The sequence below is a fragment of the Rhagoletis pomonella genome, unplaced genomic scaffold (genome assembly GCF_013731165.1).
Source record: "Rhagoletis pomonella isolate Grant_MI unplaced genomic scaffold, Rhpom_1.0 Rhpom_scaffold_00007, whole genome shotgun sequence".
Lineage (NCBI taxonomy): Eukaryota > Metazoa > Arthropoda > Insecta > Diptera > Tephritidae > Rhagoletis > Rhagoletis pomonella.
The window spans coordinates 63215754-63228391 of record NW_023458561.1 but is presented as its reverse complement, the minus strand read 5'-3'; positions in this window follow the sequence as shown (position 1 = coordinate 63228391).

Sequence of the window (12638 nt, the reverse complement as noted above, 5' to 3'; positions counted from 1 at the left end):
ATTTTTATAAGGACCACCCTAATGTACATACACCTCCACACTACATAGATACATACGTACATATATGTATTGCAGTAATTAGTGCATCTCAGTGCAACTGATTGTTGGATTTGGAATAGCCATGAACACGTGCAAGGGACAAAATGTAATATGCATAACAAAAATATTTGTTTATCAATATAATCAATTCAGAATGCTTATCACTTTTTTATTAGGATTTTGGTTTCGTTTTAGAAATACCGCCTATTTATTGTAAATAATTGACATCTCTGTATGAAAAAGTCGGACGATCAATGAAAATCGGCATTAGCATCATTCCTTTGGCGATAGAATGTAAGGTCAACAAATTAATGTGAAGCGAATGAGTAAGCAATTGTTTTGTTGGGATGTAATACATACGATAGTATGTAGATCTCATTAAATTAAATTTTGTTTACGCATTCGAATTATTTTGTAAGTAATTGCATCAGTAAAAGCTTATAAGTATATATATATATATATGTATGTCTATGTTTTCAAGCAACTTTACTCCAGAGTGATGGCGAACTTGTTATACGGTGTTTCCACGATTCGTAATTCGCTCTGTCATTCGTCATTCGCCTTGCCAATTACTTTCCGAACTACGTAAGAAATTCGCAATACACAATTTTGAGAGCGAATTACCTCATTTGTAGATAATTCAGATCGAATTACCATGCAAATGACGAACGAATCGGTGCCTTCTCTAATATTTATCGGAAATATATCGAAGTTTTCATCGGCCTGGTCCCATTTGCTGGCACTTCTTCTAGTTATAGAATAATATTAATAAAATATTCTATATATAAACAAAAATTGTTGATGATAACTTAAATTTTAGCTCCATCTTCGATATTTGCAGTACACAAAAATAATAATAAATAGCGAAGAACAAGAACAAGAGCTGGAGCTGCCAAACGAATTACTAAAGTGTGTCGTGGGAAACAGGGTAATTTACGAATTACTTGGCGAATTTCTTAGAGAGCGAATTACGAATCGTGGAAACATCGTATTAGTATCCTACAGCGTAAACTGGGAATTATGTAATATCGAACTAATGATTTTTTACAAATATCCTCCATTGACTAGACTAAACTTTCATTAGGTGAAAAGTAATGTAATATTGTATATACGCGTTTATACTTGGCAGTAAAATAATGAGGAGATCGTTCTAATGTGAATTGAGTTTAAGCTATTATTGCGGGTTAAGCCCAGGCTATTGGTTCGTTCAACAAATTACCTCCAAAGCCCCAAAAGCCTTCTGGAAATCCAAGCAAGTCTTTGGTAAAACATGGGGTCTATCACCTGGAGGAGTCCTGTCTATTTAAACCTCTATTAGGAGAGCTATTTAATTATTGTCGAAACTCAACCTCTTTCTAGTGTTGGAAATATGTTTTTTGTCAAAACTCTTTATTACTGAAACAAATTGCCCAAGCTTGAAGTATTTTGGAACCAATTTTGAAACCATAAAAACTGCTCTGGAAGATGCAGAAATAATAAAGACAAATACAAAAATAATAATAGGAAGGAAAACAAAATGTTAAAAAATTAAATCCTCATGTAACCTGAACCACACTACTTACTAAAGTGATTAATTTCTAGTCCGTTTCATATTCCAAAAATTTGCTTTAAAATTACTTAGCCTCACCGCCCGCAATGGCGCCACTATTGCAAGAGAAATTTACTATCGGGTAGTATATTCTCTTAAACGGCTACTGTCAAAATTTCAGTCGAATCGGAGTCACAGTTTTATTTTGACCGCGTGTGGAAGCGGGCGCGTCCGCGGATTTTAGAAAAAATGGGAAAAGAGCAATATCGGTCGGTGATTCGATTCTTGTTTTTGGAAGGGCGATGGCGCAGCGAAATCAAAGAGCGCTTGATTGCTGTGTACGGTGGCTCTTCTCCCTTCGATGGCGACCGTCAAGAATTAGTTTAACGAGTTGCGACGTCGTCGCACGTCGGTTTTTCAGAGCAGTGTTTGAATAAGTCGAATTGGGCTACGAACTGCTGCCCCATCCACCGTATTCTCTAGATTTAGCCTCGCCCGACTTCGTTTTGTTTCGGAACTTGAAAAAGGCACTCGCCGGTCAGAAATTTGAATTGAATGTGGAGGTTATCGCCGTCACGGAGGCCTACTTCGCACACCTCAAGAAAACGTATTTTTCAAACGAGTTAAAGAAGTTGAAGCAACGCAGTGTCAAGTGTATCGAGCTAAACGGAGACTGTGTTGGGAAATAAATCGCCACTTTTCCAAAATTTTCGTTTTTCTTTGGTAGGCTAAGTACTTATTGTAGTATTGACCTTTCCTTTAGTCTTAGTTTTTGTCTACATTTGCCTTTCCATCCCCGTCCTCATATTAGCGCTCACCGTCGAATTCGTCTCCGCAAATGTTTTCGTATTCGTGATCGCATTCGTCTTCGCGCTCATCTCATATTCGTGTGCGTATTGCCTTCATACTCGTATTCATCTTCGTGATTTTTTTCATATTCGTATTCGTGTTCTTTATGTTTTCGGAGCAGTAGGACCGCGAAACGAAGATAGACAAAATAATATATGTAATGATAAGACCCATTAGCAGATAAGAATCTTTGGTGTATTGGGACAGACTCTCAATGGATAGAGTGGGAAATCTGCTTACCCTTGCCAAATTTCAAAGAACGATCGGAGTGTGCTGTACGTGGGTTTTCCCTACAACACCTGAAGCTAATTTTTCTGTGCTGCATCTACCGCTACTTATTATTTTTATCCACTTGCTGGAGGTAGAGATTTAGACTTTAACGACTCTTCAATGACTTGCAGAATGCTGGCTTAACCTCATTACTGAACACAGGCTTACACATTCTAGAATATTTACTGAGGATTCCAAAACTGATGCAGGATCAGGATCTGGAGTCTACATCTAAAGTTAAAGGACTATCTTTACTTCTCTCTTAGCGAATATGCCTCGGTATTTCAAGCTGAGTTATTTAGAATCTTCAAGGGCATGAACCACGTGGTGGAAAATAGGTGGAGGAGACGCAGGAGTTTACATATGTGTAGTGACAGCCAAACTGTATTCAAGGCTTTGGCCAGCCCCCTACTTGTTTCACCCGGGAGTACCTGGTAATGATTAATCTGACCATTTGGCCGGAGAGTACTCGGACCAGGTATTCTTCGGCCCACAACCAGTTATAGCACTCCCACATTCGGTCAGTCGGAGTCTTCGAGGGACTACAGGTTGGCAAAACTGACGTTGCCCTCAATCACAGAAGGTCTAGCTAGGTATTTTCTTTCAGGATACCTTTTTCGGCCTAAAAAATATCAAATTGAGCCCCTTGGCATCCGGATTCGAAGACAGAAAGAGAAGACTTTGCGAAAAGAAGACGGCAAAGAAGGCTTTGAAATGGAATCGCCTAATCGGCAGACGCAGGCCTCCCGGCAGATCGCGCGACGCGTAGAGGAGAATAGTCGTTCGAGAGGCGAAGCATCTCGGGCCAAACTGGAAGGAGCTCAAAGCGATTGCCAGAGATAGAACCAGATGGCTTGCAGACGTAGTAGTCTGGATTAAAGGAAACAAAGAAGAAGCCAATGTGCTACTGCAGACAGTTTGTGGGAATAGGTGTTGATCACTTCTCGCGGACCTGACTGTGATAATCATACATGACAACCCCATTTGGACTTCCTGCTTTGACGATGATGCGACGACGGAACATTTTTAGTGCTTCTGCTCCGCCTTTGCCCGGGTTAGGCATGAGACTTTTATCAGCGATGCGTTAAGAGACGAACACCTAAGCCCTTTAACACCCAACAATCTGCTTCGACTTATTGTCTGAATGCTGTCTTCTGCTCGCCTTGTTTTGTTAAATGTGATAAAAAAAGTTTGGCTATTATTATTTTTATTCAAACCTAAACGCTGTAGATGAAACAGCCTTACTTGTCACCAGTATCTAGAAATTTGAAAAAGTCAAATCGCTTATATTTTTCTCTAACTCACAGAGTTGTCTAGCCAAAAAGTCCATATGTAGTTACCAAATTAAAACAATGCTATTCTGGGCAACATCGTGAATCAAAAATGTTAGGCCAAAAGTATTTATATGTATTTAGTTATTACAAAAACTCACAACACAATACACTTATTATAATCACGAAACGTATATGGACAGACCATTCTGTAGTAACCTCTTTCATATTTCAGCACAAGCACCTGAACTTAGGGATTTCTGATTAGAATGAATATACTTATAACTACATCCGTGCATGTACGTATGAAACTCACTGCACTTTTTCTATAAAAAAAAATCGTTATCACGTTTTGCCATACGTTTGGCCGAGCTTTTCCTCCCTTATGTTTTAGAGAAAATGGTGTTTACTGTTTAGGTTTTCCCCCGATCAGGCATCGAATCTGATTCCTACCGAGTGATAGTTACCATCTGCATATAACTATTCATTCACGTCCAAATTATGTATATTATGCATAGTTAAGATTACGAATATTTTAATTTCGCGATGTTATCTCGACTGTAAGGCCATACAGTTGTAAACGTGCCATTTATGTTCTATACTATTTTGCTAAGAAAAAATGAAAAAGATTTGAATACATACATACATACTAACATACATACATACATAGGTAGGTATCAGCTTTTCCTAACCTTACTTGTCAATCACAACGAAAAAAATACTTTATCTCGTCTCATACATGCATAGGTATTTCTATTTATTGCCCACTGGGAAAATAGGTAAGCACCTTGCGAGGTAAGCCATGTTTTCTTTCAGTTTTTAGTACACAAATTGTCATCATGGCCAATGTCTAGTAGTAGGGCAAAATGAACACCTCCGAAGACACATTACGTTGTCAGTTGCAAAATAACGTGCAGCCGAAGTTATTTCCAAGCACCGAACTACTCCGAGCGACTGCTCTGCATTACTAGTAACTTACTTTGTAAAGCGGCTCAGAAGTATGTCTGATACCAAATGTACATTCTAAATTCCTACTTACATAAGGCGGCCATGCCTTTGTAAAAGTAAGGGACGTTCGGCAGGGAAATGGTAATGACTGCCAGGTGAAGAGTAAGTTGCTAATAAGGTATTATTACGTGCTCCTAATTCCCACTGGGTGATATGATGCAAACATGTAGTATGTAGTGCGTAGGGCTGCCAGATTTGTCTGACGCAAAACCGGAACAAATTGATGGAAACTCCCTAAACAACACCCCATTTCTCCTCAAAGCACAAAATAGTTATAACTAGCAAACCCAAATGACGTTGAAATCATGTCATCAATGTTTAGAAATACCTCAAAAAAACACAACTCTGCTCCACAGAGTTTTAATAAACGAATCCGAATTTTTGAAGAAGGTGTCTTTTAGACCAATTTGGGGTCGTTGCTGTTATTTTTCTAAAGAACGGGTTTCAATATCTTTCGAAAACTTTTATTTGTAAAAATAAATAAAGCTCTTTTTTTGACCTAAAGTAGTCTTAAAGAAACATTTTTGAAAAAGTCTAGTTTGTTTATTTGAAAACTGTATAGTTAAAGTCTTTCCTTTTTTCGAAAACTTAGTGTTATCGGAATCACTTTGTACTCTTATTTCTAAGCTATAAAGGCAACTTTATGCTGGCCTGTTAAATACAATACATATGTATTTACGTAATTGCATTTGTAAATGGAATTTGTTATTTAACATTACGCCTATCCAATGCGTTAATATCTTAGCCCAAGAAGTACCTCAATATTCAGTAAAACAAAATGAAAATTGGAAACCTTGAAAAAATAATGTTAATTAACATTATATCGTCAATATTTATACCGAGTCAGTTCTGGCATTAAAAAACGTGGCAACCCTCAACGACATTTTTCGCATTAAAGCTCTCAAAAATGCCTTTCATTTGATATTCATATTAGGTTATTTCAGTCAAGTTTTGTAGAATCGAAAATAAGTGGCAACCTTACACTAAAATTTTAAGGGACAACACTTACTATATAGGAAAAGCATTGTAATATTGTGTCTTAAGTTTCTAAACAAAAAATTTAATAAATGTACATAAAAACTAGGTGGCAACCCTATTCCAAAATATTTTTGGAACTAATTTCGAATAGGTGGCATTCTTTTACAAGCATGTATTTTCGGTGATAACATGTTTTAAACTAAAGCTTTCCTAAAATTCCTTCTTTTTGAAATATTTCACATAACATCTTTATAATTTATTTAAATTCAACTTTTGAAGCAGGTGGCAGCTCTCATTAAAATATATATTCAAGCTAAACCCTCCTTCGTTTCACAGCAATATTTTAATACACATTTTAATTAACTTATGGAGAAATTTTAATTTTACTTTATAAACAGATTTACAAGCGAGCCGTGTGCCGAATTTCATCTAAATCCGTAGTGTACATACATACTTTCATATTCATTACCCTCCCTGAAAAAAAACATTAAAAAGGGCATTTAAAGAGTGAGGTTTTAGGTAGAAACGAAAAAGCCAAGAGAACAACAAACATAGGCGATTGCATTAAAGTGAATAAAAAATGAAAATACCGCAATGCCAGCTTGCGAGCTTTTTTATACTTTTTCAAAAATGGGCAATTTTTTCGGCATTTTAGGACAAGGTAGATCGTATAATACAACATGCTTCTACAGATTTACTTGAAAAATAAACCAGACCCTAAAAATATCCCGCTGAGACTTCATTGAAGTTAACTGCATCCACAAAACATAAGTTGACTGAAATCAGCAAAAAAAGCTCGATTCATTCAATTAGTAGGAAATTTTAATAATACAAAACGGTAAAAATTAAACAAATACATTTTTTTTTTTCGTATTAAATCAAAGAAGTTCTAGGAAAAACGTGATATTTAGAAGCTGGACCGGAGCACTGGGACAAATAGTCTTAAACCTGGACATTTCCTGGGACGTTTGGCAGCCCTAGTATGTATAAAGGAATGTAACAAATCTGTAAGCTCATTCAATCACAGTTTCATAGTTTCAAAATATCCACATATAAGTGATCGGAAATACTGCATGGGCCCATATGTGTGTAGATATGTACATAGACATATATGTATATGTATTAACCAATGTATTAACTAACTTTATGTTATCTTAGTCAGGAAGCCATAATAACGTCGGTTGTTGTCGCCCTTTCTGCGTCAATGATCTGTTACTATTCATATATGCATCGTTACGGTGACCATATTTATGAGAGCCGAATACGGGACAAAAAATAATTTTGGAAATTTTTTCTACACTGTTTTCCCTGAAACAGTATCCCTATAGTAACATCACAAATTTGTAGGAAAGTTTTCTCGAGATTTTTACCCGGTAAAATTTGTTAAAAAATTCGTTAAATTTTAGTATAATAAAGTGCAATTTTAAGTCGGTAAGGCTTACCACTAATTTTTGGCAATTTTTTTTTTTTGTTGACGGTGTTACGCATTTTTTTCATACAAAGTAAGTATGTTCGACCTTTTTTTTTTTTTGAAAGAGAAGCAACTGAGCAGCAATTCCCACTCGCACTTTATTATACTCAATTTTAATGAGTTACATAACTGCAAACCAAATGTTTTTCTAAAGATTCTAATTAAAAAGTTTGAAATTTTGGCGAAACATTGCAGAACTAATTTTTATAGTTTTTTGCACAAAGTTGGAAATTTGATATTATATGGTTTTTGGGGGAAAAAGAGCTTTACTTTCATAAAATAAACAATAAACATTAAATAAACTGAGGAAAAATAGCCAAAACTTACTAAAATGTCGAGTCCTAATTTCTATTTTGGCCACTGTATGTATTCCCCGTTTCGAATCAAAGGCCTTCAGATTAGAAAATAATAACTGTTTATAAAGAAAATTACGATCATATATGTACCAACATCACTTAAAACTCGTTCATAAGCATGCCATTTTAATGAGCTGTTAAGGCGTCGGAACACCGAATACGGGACAAATACAGGACATTAAAAGAAATACAGAACATTTGGCGTCCGGTATAAAATAAATAAATTACCAGGACAATGGGTCAAAAAAGAGGACTGTCCCGTATAATACAGGACGGATGGTCACCGTATGCATCGTACATACATACGTATGTACATAACTACGAGCATATTGATGTAATACTTAGATACATCCAGTTATATGTATGTATGTATGTATGTATGTGACTAAGTTTCAGTAGTTAATTCCGCATTGCAAACTTTGTTAGCTATCTACTCAGTTACAAAAGATGCTAGCCAAGTAATGTCTTATTGGGATATGATTTCAGAACAGATAAGTAGTTTAACAGTTAGTTACACAGTGATTATGTGCATGTATTACTTGTAAGTATGTATGTATGTGCATACGTATACATGCATGTATGTGTACCCGGTAATAAATTGAATTTTCAGAAGGTTACACACCAGCGCCTAATCCTTAAGAACTGTCATCGTTACAGCTGACTTTAGCTTTTTCGTGAAACTTTTGGTTGGTTAATTTCACTTGGCTAAATAGGAAATCAGGCCCCTTACATAGACCGCAACTTACGCCTTATGTTGGCAAGAGTTTGTAAGGATCTTAGATTCTACTCGAGTCTAAATGGTTTGCTTGATTCGTTGATTATTGAGTTCAAAAACAAAAGCAGCGTTTTAAAGGCCCCTTAGCAACACCTTACGGGTATTTTGCGTTATTCGATTATGCGACCATATTATTTAATTTCTCCGTAAATTTAATTCTTATTAACGGATTGAAAAGTGTAGCCATATAGCCAGAGATGAATTTTGCAAGGTTTAACAAGAAATAAATTGAAAACAACAATTTTATACTTATAACCACCACCACATAAATCCACATTTCAAACTTCGTACAAAAATTATAAAAATTAAAAAAAAAAATTTACAATTACTCCCAAAAATTTTAGTTACGCAGTTTTAAGACCCATTCAATTTTGGTAGTTGAAGTGTAAATTTCAAGACGCCAGAAATTCGCGTTGATTTTTAACAATTTTTTATTTTATTTTTTGCTGAGGAATCTGAAAAATGGCGTTCTAGGCATTTGGTTCCATATAAAATAAATTGTCGAGCATATCCGGCGAAGTCGACGATGTCTCTCCCTCATCAAAAATTCAACTCCCAATTTGTGCTCCTTTACATTAGAGATGCCGTTTTTAGATCGATTAAATTGAATATCGATTAATGGAGCACTTCCGAATCGATTTTTTGTCGATTTATTAGTTTCGAGAATCGACATTCGACTTTTGCTCGGTTGATGCAGGTTAAACACTACCCGTGTAATTGTATTTGTTTCCACATGACATTTTTAAAATGGCATACATAAGTTTTCTTGTCGTTTCGTTGCCTGGTGGAAATTCGGTTGAAGAATTTATGAAGTTTCTGTTGAATGATCATATCATTAATTTTTGTTTCTTCATTTCGATCTGGCATCTCTACTTTACATGGCAGCTGTAGTAGACGTCGCAAGAACACAGACATTTTTTTTGTTGCCCCGCCCAACGTATTTTTGGATGGCGGTGATGGCAGGTTTTGCCCTTACGATGACCAACCAGGCAGAGGCATCTTTCTCATTAAGGGTCTGCACATTCCAGGTGTATGCCCCCAATTTATAGTCCTTTAAATGTTTGCCGTGGTCATCATCAAAAGGAGGATCTCATCCGAGACTATGTCTCTTTTCTTTACTGGACGTGGTTTTTAAGCGACGGGTCCCAAACCCAGCGCACAACACATTGTTGGGACGGGGGTGGTTTCACAACCAAAGACAGACACCCGTTTGCAGCCACGCCTACTGGTGAAGAGGCGCTGCAGGCGTCAGTGAGCCCTTAAATCGAATACGTCAGAGTGGCCCCACTGAAGCTCTCTCCCTTTTTTCCTTGACTCGAGGCTCCATTCGGATTGACTACCGTCTCTCGCACATGGGTTATTCGCGTTGCCCAGAGTGCGCGAACGAGGACTGAAGAGTCGGATTGAGTATAGGCGTGCAACTGTAACTGCGTATCTAGAACAACGACTATACCCCATTTTTATCCGATTTTATTAAGTGAGGGATACAAAGAGTTGATTTTGCATAAGGAAATTACAAAAATCTTCATATGGTGGGCCAAGAATAGTGGTGGATCGTAAAATATAACATGAAATTCTTTGAGTTGAACTAAGACTTTGTTCTGGAAAGTACAACAGCCTGCTCACCCTAATTATTGCTGCAGTCGATTAGGAATATGCATTTAACTTAACTAAGAAAGAATCGCTTTCGAAAGGCTCGCATGGCGCCCCATAAACCACAGCATACCGGGAGACCGCCCACTCTGATTGCCACACCCTAAAGCCGATTATATCCATACATGTATACGTATGTATTTAGATACCTATGTATGTAGATATGTTTGTACATAGCTGTTTAGAAATACCTAAATATTTTAACTTACCACAATGACCCAATCATTTAGTAACTCCTACTCGAGTTACATCAACAATCAATAGCTACGAATAAAAGAGCAATACGGGTAAATTTATTATTAGATGTGGTGAGGAAAACCGCATCAATGCAAATATTAAATTTCACGAGTTACTACATAACTTTTGCTCTGTTTATTATGAAATAAATTGCGCGAGTTCAGAGACATAAATGTATAAGTTGTAATATTATTAAAGACATAACCACTTAGACGATGAACAAATGTATGTACATTAGGGTGCTCCTTAAAAATCAAATGAACGATTTTTTCAGTCTCATCCCCTCAGTCGGTAATACCACGGTCACAGATATCACATATAAATTGTGGCAAAGTTCGGATTCCTCAATAGTGACTCAAACAATTTAAATTAATAGTTTTTTTTTATCTAATACCCAAAATCGATACTACCATAGTCGAAGATATCACATATAAATTTTTGGTCCCGATTGCAGTCGGTTAAGGCCTGTGGCAAAGGGGTCAAAGACCACATGCCTCTAAAGAGACTCTAAAAATTAAAAATATTTTTTTCATTTAATACCCAAAATCGATACTACTAAAGTCGAAGATCTCCTATATAAATTTTGGTTCCGATTGCAGTCGGTTAAGACGTTTTCATAGAGTAATTTGAACTTTGGCCCACTTCAATCGGGGCCAAAATTAATTTGTGATATTTTCGACTAAAGTAGTCTCGATTTTAAGTATTAGATGAAAAAAAATTAATTAAAATTTGTTCAGTCTCCATAGAGGAATCTCCATGCGACACGCCTTAACCGTCTGCAATCGGGAAAACTTATATGTGATATCTTCGACTATAGTAGCATCGACGTAGGGGTTGAGGCTTGGGAAATCTGGTGTAAAAATTTCCTTTATACATTTAAGGACCACCCTAATGTACATACATTATGGTGATCAAAAAAGAAGTAATTTCAGAATTTTAATCCCCCTAGGGTGTATTTTTTTATTTTGAAAATTCAAAATCCGACTTTCATTTTTCACATCCTTTTTTGAACCACTCTAATGTACATATATATAATAACGTGTGCGTATAATCTACTGAATCCTTTGCAAATGTGTATTTACTAGTAAAAGTTATTTGCTCCTTTATTACTAAATCTTTACTCAATAAAATTGTAGTACGAATGGATTAATTTAATAAGACAATTTCATTCTGCTCAAGGCTAAGTACGATACAAAGGCTTATCTTGTCTCGGCAAGGAGGCGTCGGATGAATTGACTTAAGGTTTTTGTTGTCTCTTATTTTTATATATTACAAGGCTTTTTTGCCAAATAGTTTGCTCATATACATACATATTCAAACAGTAAGTGAGTTTTGCTGAACACGCGAATAAAAGCGCCAAAGTATTAAAGTTTCTTTGAGTAAAAGTATTTACCTATTTTCACAGGACTAAATATTGAGTTTAAAAGTATTTAGTTGCTTTTAAGTAACGAAATACGGCGTACAAAACTATTTTTTCACTAATCCCGAAACGTCGAAAAATCCCGAAAGGTACCGAAATATGTAACATGAAGTATTCCGAAAAGTCCTAAAGAACAAAAAAGTTTCGCAAACATCCCAGAGGTTTTTAAAAAACCCGAAAAAAATACAAAGCCTGACAAAATTTTTAAAGTTTTCGAAAAATCCGAAATGGGCCCAAACAATCCCAAAAAGTTTTAAAAACAATGGGAATGTCCGAAAAAATTCCCAAAGTTCTTTAAAAAAATCCCGAAAAGTAAAACACGAACAATACCCAAAAAACCTCAAAAAACCGGTAAAAAACTTGAAAGCTTTCGAAAAATGAGAAAATCACGAAGCTTTTCTTCTTACATATTATCAACCACTAAATACTTAAACTCTTGATTATTTAGTAATTACCATCTTCCAAATACTTTAAATCTATTTACTTTAGCAATTAGCAGCTCCTAAATACCTTTTTTTTTAATTTATCTAGTATTTAGACATCTCCAAACAGGTGCTCAAAATAAATATTTAACGATCAACAACTTGTGATGACTTTACTTTTGGCATCCGCTGATAATACAAGAATGGAATTTACATACAAACGTATCCAATTGTAGATAAACGCGCGAGGCTAGTCCACACTCATTTTTACCTCCTAAAATATACATATGTAAATATGTACTATGTACATTAGGGTCGGCATTTTTTTTTCCGAAACCCCCAGAACTTAAGATTGTTGAAA